Source organism: Microtus pennsylvanicus, chromosome X (assembly GCF_037038515.1).
Source record: "Microtus pennsylvanicus isolate mMicPen1 chromosome X, mMicPen1.hap1, whole genome shotgun sequence".
In the NCBI taxonomy this organism is placed as follows: domain Eukaryota; kingdom Metazoa; phylum Chordata; class Mammalia; order Rodentia; family Cricetidae; genus Microtus; species Microtus pennsylvanicus.
The window spans coordinates 65,054,483-65,069,812 of NC_134601.1; positions in this window are offsets into that span (position 1 = coordinate 65,054,483).

The following is a 15,330-nucleotide window of genomic DNA, read 5'->3' on the forward strand; positions in this document are numbered from 1 at the left end:
GCTATCCCCTCAGATCTAGGATGAAGTGTGTAGCTGGGATACAAGATAATCAGAAACGTAGTTTTTTTTAAAAAGTGGATGTACTAAAAAAGACGGTGGGTATAGTCTGAAAACATTGACTTAGACCCTGAGAGTTATGTGTTTCCCAAATCACCTAGGCCTCCAACAGACCAAGGTATTATTCCACCAAAACAGAACTTGGTGAGCCAAAGAGTTTAAAACTTACAGCTAACGGATGAGGGATTACTTAGAGGTGCAGAGCAGCGACTGACTGTGGCGTGGAAGAAGGAGTCCTCTGTAGCTGGATAGATGGAAGTGCATGCCCTATCAATCGACCTTCCACACTCCTGGTACTCTGGAGTTTCCAGAGGCTACAGAACCACATGTAACTGGGACAAAATCTCACACAGCTAAAAAGGAGATTTTTCAAGGAGAGGCGGGAATCTCAGGTGAGAGTCTAATGACACCGGCCCCAAGTCTTGTATAAAGAAACTTCAGCAGGCAGGTGGTGGTAGAGTGTATAACAGGGAAGCTGAGTAAATCATGGAAAGCAAGGCAGTAAGCAGCATTCCCGCCATGGCCTCTGTATACTGGTATATTTGTGTTTAAATGAATAAAGCTTGCCTGAAGATCAGCGGGCATAGCAGCCACACTCGTCGGCTATACAGGACAAAGGGGTGGTGGTAGCACACCCCTTTAATCCCAGGACTTGGAAGACAGAGCCAGGCAAATCTCTGTGAGTTCCAGGCTATCCTGGGCTATGCAAGATTGATCCAGAAACAGATCCTGGTGGTGGTTTACACCTTTAATCTCAGTGTTTGGGATCACACACTTTTAATCCCATCACTTTGAGTTGGAGACAGGAGTAATATTCTGAGCAGAGTGCGGAATATAAATGAGGAGAGACAGGCACTTACTGGAGTGTGGAGTCTGAGGATTCGTAGTGACAGGACCTTGCCCTTTGAGTATGAACACTTGGTGGAGGTAAAAGGTCTCTCTAGGGGTTGGCTGCTTTGCCAACCTTTGGGTGATACTACCCAACCTAATTTCGGCCTCCTGAATCCTACTTCCAGTTACCTCACTGGTTTTTCTTATTAAGTGGAGAGGATCTCTGTTTTTCTCTGGTCTTGACCTTACCAGCAGTCTCTTCCTTTCTCTCTTCTTTCCTTTCTTATTTCTGTCTCTCTTTCATTCATTTGTTCATCTGATCCTTCTTGTTTTCAAAAGAGAAGAATTCTGATAGGATGCAGTAGTTGGTCAAGTACTCAAGACTGTAAGCAGAGCAATCAAGGAGGCAAAGCAACCTGGCAAGGTCGAGATGCAGCAACCTAGATTCTAGTGGGCACAGGACCTAAATTTCTCTTCTCACTGTCCATCTCTCCTTTGTCCTCCCCCAAGAATGAATACTTCTATGAAAAGTGTGTACTTTTCTCAGAAGCCCAGCTAATCTAGAATTCAATCTGTTATAAGTAAATAGGTGTATAAGATGCAAGAATATATAAAGCAGTTTAAGAAACAGCTGAAGTTTTTCAGGTATGGTGCTGCGTGCCTTTAATCGCAGTACTCTGGAGGCAGAGGCAAATGAATATCTGAGTTCTTGGTCAGTCTGGTTTATAGAGAAAGTTCCAGGACAGCCATGGCTACACTGAGAAACTCAGATAAACAAAAAGGAAGGAAGAAGGAAGGAAGGAAGGAAGGAAGGAAAGAAGGAAGGAAGGAAAGATGGAAAGAAGGAAAGATGGAAAGAAGGAAAGAAGGAAGGAAGGTGCCATGGATCGGCCCAGTGGAGCCACTCAGACCGTGGGAGAAGCAGTGTCTTGGTAACAGTAAGGCACAAGTTAGGCGAGTGACAGACAGACACAACACACAAGAGAGTGGTTGGAATCTGCTGCAATTTTACTGAATTCAGGTTTTCATTATATAGTACTCAAACAACGGACAAATCAGAAGATCATGTATCATTGGGTGGCACAGTATGAAAGCTTCTTTTAGTCACATCAGCGATATTTAAGAAAATTGTACTATCAGGAACAGGTGTTAGACATAAAGCGTACTTAGAAGAGGAAATCTTTTTTTGGGAATGTAAACCTTAGGCAAGTGGTTTCTTCTTATGAATAGAAAGTTTCTGTCTCATTATCGCTATCATGGCCCTTCCACTTCCTAACCATTTATTTCATCTAGTGACCAAATATACCTAATCAGTTCTCTGCACCTGTTGAAATATACTTTTTAGTACCTCCTTATGCAGCAGACACTATGGGGGTTGGGATCAAGGAAGCCTATCCATAAAGTTCAAAGTATAACATAACAGTCTTTATCTATCAACATGAACCCATCTATTCCCTAGGTCATCATACACCCTGTGTATGACACGGGTTCTGCTGTATTCTTATACATCTCCATATACTGCTTCCCTATCCCAGAGTTGTTACTGAAGAGATATTCCTTGTCTTGTAGATATAATGACTATCATTATTATATAAGAGATTGTGCAAAGCCCATATCACGCATAGCCAGCTAATCGAGAATTCCGTCTATGCCTCAAGGCCAGTCTATACCGGGGGTCTGCCATTGACCTCCAGGAAGCCTAGTCCCATAGGACATGTAGCTCTAGTCCAGGATAATGACAGACGTCATGTCACACCGACGACACTGGAGTTGATGTGGCAGGAAGGACAGAAAGGAAGAAAGGAAGGAAAAAAGCAAGCAAGCAAGCAAACAAGCAAGCAAGAAAGAAAGAAAGAGAGAGAAATAAAGAGAGGAAGAAAGAAAGATAGATAGAAAGAGAGAGAGAGAAAGAAAGAAAGAAAGAAAGAAAGAAAGAAAGGAAGGAAGGAAGGAAGAAAGGACAAACCTAAGTTGAAAGTTTACTGGGGAAAGGGTTAGAGCACTCTGCATGCCACCCTGCAGAGGAAGTCTTGACGCTGTTTTTATCTGATCCAGCTAATAAGGACCACCATCCCTCATTGTTGGTCACATCTTGTTTGGAAGGTCCTGAGCTGGCTCTTCCAGAGTCTCCCACTGCCATTCTCCTTCTCTCTTGACCCCAGGTAGGCCACCATCATTATCTTAATGGCACATCAGGACCCTAGGCTGCCTACCCATTGTTCTATGGCCTTTCTTTTGTGGTCTGTTTGTCCTGCCGAGAGATCACCTTATGCCTAATAGCTTCACTGGCAACTGCCATCATACTCCAAATCCTAGGTCTTTTTAGTCTCTTTCCTTCAGCACAATGGAGACAGGCTGGTGTCCGGACATCTGGCTCAGACCTTGGTTATTCCTCAGCTCACTTGGGGCAGTGCAGCAGCTCTCAGAGAAGAAAGCAGCCAGCGACAGCCAGCACAGGCTCCCCAGAATCATCCTGAGTGGAAACAGAAGATGATGAAACTGTACACCAGTCAGGGAGAGTCTAGCCATCTGGAAGTTACTTTCGTGCTCATGTTTCAGGCCTGACCAACAATAGCATTTTAAGCAAGAGTGGGCAACACAGCCTACCTAGGACCATTTGGACAGAACATGTTGGTCTGGCCGTGGTCGGGAAGGGCACTGAAGCCGACTGCAGTAGGAGATGGACAGCTTCAGCCTGGGCAGGAGGCAGAATCCTCAGATCTTAAACCTGGAAGGTAAGAATGAGGGGTTTGTCAGGCCTGAGAAAGAATACAGGACAATGAGCAGAGGGGAGAGCCGCAGGCTGTACAGCCAGTCCCTTCTGGCTAAGCAAAGGAGATGATCCCAACAGAGCAGGTCCTGTCAGATTCTGTGACTGCCAGGGAGTCAATCTAGTACCAGGAAGCCCTCCAGAATAGAAAGCAAGGAGCACAAGGCTAAGGCCCTGCCTGTGGTTCGTATCTCCACAAGAACAAGTCTAGATGGCTGAAGACTTCGTCTTTACTCAGAACATATGAATTCATGGTTCCAGCTGTGATTTCAGGAGCTTCGTGACATCAGTTTCATGCATCATGCGCCCAATGTGGGTAACGTGACAACATTTGCCAAGAAACGTATCAGAGCAGCTCCTCACAGTGACTGGGTGTCTTGTTCTCACAGCCCTGGCTCTTCTCCCTTTCTGACATGGTCCTTCTTGTCCTCACTGCTGGGCTCCACAGGAACATTTTGTGTGAAGTGTCATTCACATCCTTGACTACTAGATGTTGAGAGAAATACTGGCGAGAAGACATTCTGTTCTCTTCAGGCTGGAGAACATTTCCAGTCACAGGTAGATTTTTGTTCTGCTCCACCACAGGAAATTAGGGAGACAGACAAACAAGTGTCTGCATACTTTCTCCTCACACACTCATATCTCTCTTTCATATACCACTTCCAGTGAATAAAGTCTGAGAACCAATATCTGGCCCACCTGGGATCCCCTGCCTTGACTTTCTGATCCTTTTCCAAATCATAGAGAGGAGAGTGAGTACTTGCCAGACCCTAGGACATGACCCATGAATGTCCCATCTTGGGGTTTTCTCAGTCTCCTGTATCTACTGCCTCCTTCATATGGTTACATAGTGACGGCCCATGTTGCCTCCTGACCTTGCAATGATCAGGATGACTAGGAGGCATGACTAAATCATGGCTAACATCTTAGTTGCTCTGTGACTTGGAAGCTACTTATTCAGTCTCTCTGGGCCTTTCGTTTCTTGTGTACAATGAGGATGGCAACAATGCTTATGATATGGAGTCACACTAATAGTGAAGTAAATATATAAATGTACAGATATGTGGAGAACGTGTGTGTGTGTGTGATTGTGTATGTATGTCTTGCTATGTAACATGGGCCAAAAAAAACATGAACTAAATAGCCCAGGGTGGCCTCACATTACAGATGGCTGTTAGTAGTTACTGCAAACTGAACTCAGTTCCTATGACTGAGAGCACTATCGAAATCAATAGTTGTATCATATTATTTCAGGTTTTGTTTATTTTAATTTTATGTGTTTGGGTATTTTATCTCCACGTGTTTTTGTGGATTTGCCCACATAAATCATAAGATGGTGTCAGTTTGCTTGGAACTAGATAACAGGCCATTGTGAGTCACCATTTGGGATCTGAGAACTGAAGTCAGGTCTTTTGCAAGAGCCATCCCCTCAACCACACCTCAACATATATATTTTACTTTTCATTTTTATTTTTAAATTTTTCATTCATTTTTATCATATTTTCTCCCTTCGGTAACTTTTCCCAACTTAACATCATGCTCTTTCTCATGCTTAAAACAAACAAAACTGTCTGTTTATAAGTCAAAGACAAAACCATGGAGTCCTATTTATACTGGAAACTACTGGGCATGGGGCCTGTTCTGGGGTGTGTTTGCTATACCTATTGTCACTTCATTGAGAAAATTGTTTTCATTCTCCAAGCAGCTATCACTCACAAATAGCTACTTGGCTAGCAATAGGGCTTTGTGGCCACTTCCCCTCCTCCATGCTGGGATTTTATCTGGCTTGAGCTCCTGCAGATCTCGTGAGTGATCTCACAGTCTCTGTGAGGTCCTATGTGCATCAGGTCTGTTTGGTCTGGAGATTGATGCTGCTCTGTAGTCATCCACCACCTCCGTAGATTGAGTTAAATGCAGCATCCGTGGGTTGTCAACCGAGAGAGTTGCTTTAGAATCACCCCTGTTTCTTACCCACAATTTGGTCTGACATGGGTTCCCTACCCAGAAAAATTGTCACACAATTCCATCACGGTGCTGTTAATGGGGACCGCGGCACATGGTGGAGACTCCTCATGTGGCAATGGACAGGATGCAAAGCTTACAGATCAGATTCAGTGAGTGCTAAGTGTAAAAGCCTTTAAAGGCCCTGCCCTCATGCTACAGGCTTGGGATGCTCCCCACAGTCCTCCAACAGTGCCACCTGCTGGGGGCTAAGTGCACAAAGAGGAGACTTGCAAACCCCACCAACAATCTAAGTAGACTAACCTAAACTGAAAACAGAAACTGTTCCCAGCAACTAGCAGTAAATGATTCTAAAGGCAGTGACAGGTTCACAACTGTCGCCAGCATCTTTTTCTTCTACTTTAAAGAGAATTGCTTATTTTTATTTTACGTGCGTGAGTGTTTGGCCTGCATGATATAGGCCTGTGTACGGGTGCCAGGTCCCCTGGAATTTTAGTGACAGCCAGCTGTGAGCTGCCTTGTAGGTGCTGGGAATTGAACCCGGATCCTCTAAAAGAGCAGTCAGTGATGCTGACTGCTGAGCCATCTTCCCAGCCCTCAAACACACTTCTTAATCTCTCTATGTTACTGATAAGGTATTACTGTTCTTGCTTTTGTAACTGTTCAGAAAATATTTATCCTTTATTTGCAGTGTTTGATGCATTAAGAGCTAATGTATCTGTTGTTATGTTTTATTCTTTATCATTTGCAATCGTATCCCCCTCATATTTTGTTTCTCTAATTCTTATTTTTATATTTTAGCTTTAGAGCATTTTCATTTCTCATCAGCCTTTCTGATATGTTTTAGTGATTATAACTTATATGTCCTTCTATTTTATAGTCTACACAGTATTGCTTTTTGTCCCCTTTCGCCAGAAATTAAATCCTGATGTTAGGTGTGGTGCCCCACACCTCTAATCCCAGGGCTCAGGAAGTGGAAGCAAAGGGTTTGACATGAGTTTGAGGCCAGCCGGGGACACATGGTGAGGTTCAGTACAGTATGGGTTTCAGGGTGAAATCATATTTTAAAAGTAAAATATTTAACAATAGTAATACATTTGCCATTTTCTAGTGCTCTTTATTCTACAAGACACTGTGGTTAGTTCATGTGCATATATGTTAAACATACCTAAAATATCATTATTTGCTTTTTAGAATTCACATATATTTTACATTTTGTCCACATGTATTTATGCATGTGTGTCATGGAGTTAGCAGGCTACTTTTAGGAGTCACTTCTTTCTTTTCACTGTACCCAGGAAGGCAAACTCAGGCCACTGTGCTTGGCACAAGCATCTGTAGGCACAGGGCCATCTTGCCAGGCACTGTGTGTATTATAAAGAAAAACGTGGAAATAGGGAACTTGGCATTAAGATGACATTCATGCGTTCTATCGTCTTTATTTGCACCAAAGGATATTGTTGTTTCTGGTCTTTTTCTTCAACCTGAAGAATTTCTGATTGTTTATATTTGTGTATTTCTCTTGTTCCCAGGACTCGTACTTTTCTTTCTTTCTGAAAACATCTCTGTCACCTTCAGGCATGGAGAATGTTATCAAAGGATAAAAGACTGAGTTAACTTTTTCTGTCACCACATTTTAGAGGAAGTTGCTCTCTTGATAGGGAAGCTTGGCCAATCACTTTTGGCTAGGTTGTGGCTGCCTGTGGCCAGGGAAGAAAACCTGGGAATCCAGCTGACCTTGGTCTCTTTTGTACTCTTCTTGCTGCATTAGCCAGACCGGTTTTGGAGGTGTGAAACTTTACCTGGTTGTGTGAGTTAATCCTTTACAATTATTAAATTATATCTGTTTTTTTCAGCTGGTCTGCTTAATTCTAGCTTATTGGTAAAATACGCCCTCTCCCTTCTAGGGTCCAAGGTCACTGATGAGAACCTCACAGCGTTTTGAATAAAACACATCATACTAGATGTGCTAGCACCTCATGTGGATGGAGGTGAGTGGCCATCTTTTCAATACGTGGTCTTGGGATTTCCGGCTATCCATGTATACAAATGAGGCTTTTTTCACTCACTTTTTCCACTCACACAAAAAATCAATTCCATGGTCCCTTTAAAGGAAGTCATGGTAGATCAATTCACCTTATACCTGCAGTAGTATTAGAAAGCCCAAGAGACGGGAGGACTTTGGTGGCTCTGACAGGAGAGAATGAACATTAGAGACAGGCATTGGCCTACCATGACACAGCAGAATACTGTTGTTCAACGACCTGTATTCCTAAGAGTGGATTTACACTTTCATTTTGTGGTTATCACTATGGTTTTGGTTTTAGTATTTGATTCAGTGTTTCATTATGTAGCCCAGACTAGTCCGGAATGTGCCTTCCCTTGTCTGTGCCTGCCAACAGGGTGGGCCACAGTAGGAGTTTCTGGTGCTGTTATAAAACACTCCAACAAAAAATCAGCTTAGAGAAGAAAGGGTTTATTTGCACAGGCTTCCAAGTCACAGTTCATCACTGGGTAAATGAGGGAAGGAACTCAAGGCAGGAACCTGGAGTAGGGAAGCCTGGAAGGAAGAGCCCTGTTTCTTTGTCCCTTCTCTGGCTTACTCATAGGCTCATGCTTCGCTGGTATGTTTTTCTAACCCAGAGCCTCTGACCTAGGAATGGTATTGCTTACAGCGTTCGGGACCTCTTATGTGAGTTAATAATCACGGAAACCACACAGATGTTTCCAAATACCAACCTCCTAATCTGATGTAGGCAGTTTCTCATTAGAGGATTCCCTCTCAGTAGACACTTTGGTAAGTCGACAAATAACTAGGACAGCCACCATGTCTGTGAGGCTTCCATTTCTGGAGGGAGCTTTTATAAAATGAACAATATACAACATGAAGAAAATGATGTTTTCTGCAACCTTGACGGAGGTAATCTACTTCAGAGAAGAACTTCTTATGGAAGCCTCATCAAGGTTAGTGTGTGCATGCTCTTCCCAAATGTGACTCCATTGAGATAAAGACAGGAGGGAAGGATGCAACACACTAACGTTTCATTTTACCCTAGAAATCTAAGAAATGATTCCTCAGCACAAACTACACACACACACACACACACACACACACACACAGACACACACACACAGACACACAGACACACACACACGACATGGTCTTACAGGAAAGCCATGTGAACCACTGTTGTATGAATTAGGCTCCTCGCGGGATTTTGTAATGGACAATGGTAAAGAGTAATGGTAAAAGGTAAGGAAATCTCAATAAACCATGGATTCAGTAATTAGGAATGCCTTGATTGGCTCAGTTTTGACACATCTACTCAAAGTAGTAACAAAACAATCAAACAGCTGCATGGCATTTGTGAATATTCTGTCTTTATTTTGCAACTTTTCTGTAAAATATAAATCTCTAAAATTAAAAAAAATTTCTAAAAAGGACGTGGCCTTATGGTGGTTAGAGGCTCTGAATGCAGGGTATGTGACACACTGAAGATTATGGATGGCTCAAATGTGAGGTTTAAGGTGTCTGGTTTATCCCCCACTTGGGAATATGCTGTCTTAGTTTTAAATTGTAATCACTGTGTTCAAAGTCAAGTTGAAAAGATTCATTTAAGTTTACAGATGTAGTCCTTTATGAAAGGAACTCAAGGAAGGAATCTCGAAGCAGGAATCAAAGCAGAGGTGTACCAGAATAATACAAACCCAGAGATAAGTATTGGGGTCCAAGATGAAGATCAGAAAAGCAACGCAGCAAACCACTAGAGAGACCTCTTACCCTACCAAGTGTTCAGACTCAAAGGGTGGGGTCCTGACTCCACGAATCCTCAGACTCCACACTCCAGTGAGTGCCTGTCTCTTCTCCTTTATATTCCTCTCTCTGCTCAGCATATTGCTCCTGTCTCCAACTCCCTCTTGCTGGGATTAAAAGTGTGTGACTCCCAAACACTGAGATTAAAGGTGTAAACCAACACCACCTGTATGTTTCTGTACTAATCTTGTATATTCCAGGATAGCCTGGAACTCACAGAAATTTGCCTGCCTCTGTCTCCCCAGTCCTGGGATTATAGTTGTCTGCCACCCCCCTCCTGTGTAGCTGAGGAGTGTGGCTGCTTTGCCCGCCAATCTTCAGGCAAGCTTTATTCATTTAAACACAAATATACCAGTATACAGAGGCCATGGCGGGAATGCTGCTTACTGGCCTGCTTTCCATGGCTTACTTACCTTCCTTGTTATACACCCTACAACCACCTGCCTGCTGAAGTTTATTTATACGAGGGCGTTGGGCTAGGGATGGGTGTCATTAGACTCTCACCTGAGATTGCAGCTTCTCCTTGAAGCATCTCCTTTTCAGCTGTGTGAGATTCTGTCCCAGTTACATGTGGTTCTGTAACCTCTGGAGACTCTAGAGTACCGAGAGTGTAGAAGGTCGATTGACAGGGCAGGCACTTCCATCTATGCAGCTACAGAGACGGAATCCTTCTTCCACGCCACAGTCAGTCGCTGCTCTGCACCTGTAAGTAATCCCTCTTCCGTTAGCTGTAAGTTTTAAACTCTTTGGTTCACTAATTTGCGTTCTGGTGGAATAATACCTTGGTCTGTTGGAGGCCTAGCTGATTTGGGAAACACTTAACTCTCAGGGTCTAAGTTAAAGTTTTTAGAATATAGCCACTTATTTTTAGTACATCCACTTTTTTAAAAACTACGTGTCTGATTATCTTGTATCCCAAATTAAACTTCATCCTAGCATCTGAAGGATATCTTAGTTAGCAAGGTGTTCTCTTTGCAAGCACGAGGACACAAATTCCACCCCCAGAATCTAAGTAAAAACTCCAGTTCTGGTAGTGTGTACTTAAAATCCAGCAAAAAACTGTGCAGTCGTAATGTTCCTTGGGTTTACCAGTCAGACAACTTACCTCATTTTGTCAGCTTCAGGACAATAAAGAACCTGTCTCAGAAAAAAAGTGGACAGCACCTGTGAAAACACACCCATACCTTTCCTTAGGCATCTACCAAATCGTGCACAGAAACCCACACCCACCCACGCACACCACTGCCACACACACACCTGTATTTGATCACCCGGTGTGGTTATTCTCTTCCCTGGATACACTGTGAAATCATACTAGGAGCTTACATATCCCACACATCACTACAACCTCACAACAACCTCCCCCCAACATGCAGAGGATGGAGAGAGTGAGAGAGAGGGAGGGAGGAAGGGAGAGTGGGATAGAGGGAGGGAGGGAGAGAGAGGAAGAGGGAGAGGGAGGGAGGGAGGGAAGGAGAGGGAGAGGGAGAGGGAGAGGGAGAGGGAGAGGGAGAGGGAGAGGGAGAGAGAGAGAGAGAGAGAATGAATTATGTACCTTATGCCCAAGGTCTAATTTGATTAGCCTGAAAAAGGGTTTAGGTATCAGTGCTAAGAAATCAGGTGACACTGCTCAACCTAATTCCGGCCTCCTGACTCTTACTTCCAGTTTCCTTGCGGGTTTTCTTACTAAGTGGAGAGGATCTCTCTTTTTCTCTGCTCTTGACCTTACCAGCAGTCTCTTCCCTCCTTTCTCTCTTTCTTCCTTTCATCTTTCTGTGTCTTTCTTTCATTCATTTGTTCATTTGATCCTTCTTGTTTTCAAAAGAGAAGAATTCTGATAGGATGCAGTAGTTGGTCAAGTACTCAAGAGTGTAAGCAAAGGAATCAAGGAGGCAAAGCAAACTGGCCAAGTTGAGATGCAGCATCCTAGATTCTATTGTGCACATGACCTAAAAGTCTCTTCTTACTGTACTTCTCTCCGTTGTGCTCCCCTAGGATGGATACTTCTAGAAAAACATTGTGCTTTTCTGAGAAGTCCAGCTTACTTAAAATTCAATCTGTTATAAGTAAGTAGGTGTATAAGATGCAAGAATATGTAAAGAAGTTTAGGAAACACCTGAAGTTTGTCAGTTATGGTGGTGCACGCATTAATCCTAGCACTCTGAAGGCAGAGACACATGAACCTCTGAGTTCTTGGCCAGTCTGGTTTATAGAGAATGTTCCAGGATATTTAGAGCTACACAGAGAAACTCAGAAACAAAGAAGGAAGGTAGAAATTAAAAAAATGAAGAAAGGAAGGAAGGGAGAGAGAGACAGAGAGAGAGAGAGATAGAGAAGAGAGAACAAAGCTAAGTTGAAAGTTTATTAGGGGAAAGGGTTAGAACACTCTGCATGCCACCCTGCAGAGGAAGTCTTGAGACTATTTTAATCTGATCCAGCTATTATGGACCACCGCACCCATTGTTGGTCACATCCTGTTTGGAAGGACCTGAGCTGGGCCATCCCTAGTCTCCAACTGCCATTCTCCTACTCTCCTGACACCAGGTAGGCCACCACATTAACTTTATGTCACTTAGGACACTAGGCTGCCTACCCATCGTTCTATGGCATGTCTTTGTGGTCTGTTGGTCCTCCCAGAGCTCACATTATGCCTAATAGCTTCAGTGGCAACTGCCATCATACTCAAATCCTAGGTCGTTTTGTGTTTTTCCTTCAGCCCAATGGAGACAGGCTGGTGTCCGGACATCTGGCTCAGATCTTGGTTATTCCTTAGCTCATTTGTGGCAGTGCACCAGCTCTCAGAGAAGAAAGCAGCCAGCAACAGCCAGCACATGCTTCCCAAAATCATGCTGAGTGCAAAGAGAAAACGAAGAAACTGTCCAACAGTCAGTTTGAGAATAGCCATCTGGAAGTTACTTTCTTGCTCATGTTTCACGCCTGACCAACAAAAGCATTTTAAGCAAGCGTGGGCAACACAGCCTACCTGGGACCATTGGTACAGAATGAGTTGGTCTGGCTGTCGTCGGGAAGGGCACTGAAGTCGACTGCAGTAGGAGATGGAAGGCTTCAGCCTGGGAAGGAGGCAGAATCCTCAGACCTTAAACCTGGAAGGTAAGAATGAGGGGTTAGTCAGGCCTGAGAAAGGCCCCAGGGATGCTGAACAGAGGGGAGAGCAGCAGGTTGTACTACCAGTTCCTGCTGGCCAAGGAAAGGAGATGATCCCTAGAGAGCAGGTCCTCTAAGATTCTCTGAGTCCCAGAGGGGCCCATCTCGAGCCCGGAAGCCCTCCAGAATAGAAAGCAGCAAAAACAGGGCTAAGGCCCTTTCTGTTGTTCCTATCTCCGCATTACCAAGGCTAGATGGGTGGAGACTTGTTCTCTACCTGGAACACATGAATTCATGACTCCAGCTCTAGTTTCAGGAGCTTTGTGACATCAGTTTTCTGCAACATAGCGCCCACTGTGGATAACGTGACAACAGTTGCCAGCAAACGCATCAGAGCAGCTCCTCCCAGTGACTGGCTGTGTCTTCTTCTCACAGCTCTGGCTCTTCTCCCCTTCTGCTCATGGTCCTTCCTGTCCTCACTGTTGGGCCCCAAAGGACCATTTTGTGTGAGGTGCCATTCATATCTACAACCACTAGATGTCCACAGAGATACTGGTGAGAAGCTTTTCTGTTCTTTTCAGGCTGGGCCAACATTTCCAATCACAGGTAGATTTTGTTCTGGTCCACCGCAGGAAATTAGGGAGGCAGACAAAATAGTGTCCGCGCACTCTCTCCTCACACACTCATATCTCTCTTTCATATACCCCTTCCAGTGAATAAAGTCTGAGAACCAAAACTGGCCCACCTGGCATCCCCTGCCTTGATATTCTGATCCTTTTCCAAATCATAGACCTGAGATTGAGTAGTTGCCAGAGTCTAGGAAATGAGCCATGAATGTGCCATTTTGGGTGTTTCTCAGTCTCCTGTATCTACTGCCTCCTTCATATGGTTATATAGTGTTGGCCCATGTTGCCTCCTGACCTCACAATGATCAGGATGACTAGGAGGCATGACTAAATCATGGGTAACATCTTAGTTGCTCTGTGACTTGGGAGCTACTTATTTAGCCTCTCTGAGCATTTCGCTTCTTGTGTACAATGTAAATGGCAACAATACTTATGATATCTAGTCACTCTAATGGTGAAGTAAATGTATGTGGAGAACATGTGTGTGTGTGTGTGTGTGTGTGTGTGTGTGTCTTGCTATGTAACATGGGTTAAATAGCCCAGGGTGTCCTCAAAGTCACAGATGGCTGTTAGTAGTTTCTGCAATCTGATCTAAGGTCCTCTGGCTAAGAGTACTATCCAGATCAAAAGATATATCTTATTATTATTATTTCAGGTTTTGTTTATTTTAATTTTATGCGTATGGATATTTTCCCTGCGTGGGTGTTTGTGGATTTGCCCACTGAGGTCATAAGATGCTGTCCTATCCCATGGAACTGGAATAACATGCAGTTGTGAGCCACCATTTGGGGTCTTGGGACTGAAGTCAGGTCCTCTGCAAGAGCCATCTCCTCAGCGCCTCCTCATCATATATATTTTTCTTTTAATTTTTCCTTATGTTTAAATTTTACATTTTTTAACATATTTCCCCCTTCCCCAACTCCTCCCAACTTAACATTATACTGCTTCTCTTGCTTAAAACAAACAAAACAGTCCTTTTATAAGTCAACAACAAAACCGTGGAGTCCTATTTATACTGGAAACTACTGTGCATGGGGCCTGTTCTCGGGTTTCTTTGCCATACCCAGTGTCACTAAATTAAGAAAGCAGCTGTCCATCACAAACAGCTACTTGCTAGGTGTAGGGCTTTGTGGCCACTTCCCCTCCTCCAGGCTGAAATTTTATCTGGCTTGAGCTCCTGCAGATCCTGTGAGTGATCTCACAGTCTCTGTGAGGTCCTATGTGCATCAGCTCTGTTGGGTCTGGAGAACGATGTTCCTTTGGAGTCATCCACTACCTCCAGAGATTCAGATAGATGCAGACTATGTGAGTTTTCACCCGTGAGAAAATGGGCTTTTAGTGATACAACTGCTTTAGAATCACCCCTATTTATGTAAACTACTCACCCAACAATTTGGTCTGACATGGGTTCCCTACCCAGGAAAAGTGTCACACAATGCCATCATGGTGCCTTTAATGGGGACCGCAGCACATGGTGGAGACTCCTCATGTGGCAATGGACAGGATGCAAACCTTACAGATCAGATTCAGTGAGTGCTAAGTGTAACAGCCTTCAAAGGACCTGCCCTCATGCTACAGGCCTGGGATGCTCCCCACAGTCCTCCAACAGTGCCACCTGCTGGCGGCTAAGTGCTCAAACAGCAGACTTGCAAACCCCACCAACAGTCTAAGTAGAGGAAACTGAACTGAGAACAGAAGCTGTTCCCCGCAACTAGGAGTATATGATTCTAAAGCCAGGGACAGGTTCACAACTGTCCACAGCATCTTTTTATTCAATTTAAAGAGAATTACTTATTTTTATTTTATGTGTGTTAGTGTGTGAACTGCATGATATATGCCTGTGTTAGGGTGCCAGGTTCCCTGGAGTTGTAGTGACAGCCAGCTGTGAGCTGCCATGTGGGTGCTGGGAGTTGAACCCTGGTCCTCTGGAAGAGCAGTCAGTGATGCTAACTGCTCTGCCATCCTCCCAGCCCTCAAACACACTTCTTAAACTCTCTATCTTACTGATAAGTTATGAATGTTCTTGCTTTTGTATCTGTTCAGAAAATATTTATCCTTTATTTGCAGTGTTTGATGCATTAATAGCTAATGTATCTGCTGTGACGTTCTACTCTGTGTCATTTGCACTCTTACCCCCTCATATTTTGTTTCTCTAATTCTTATTT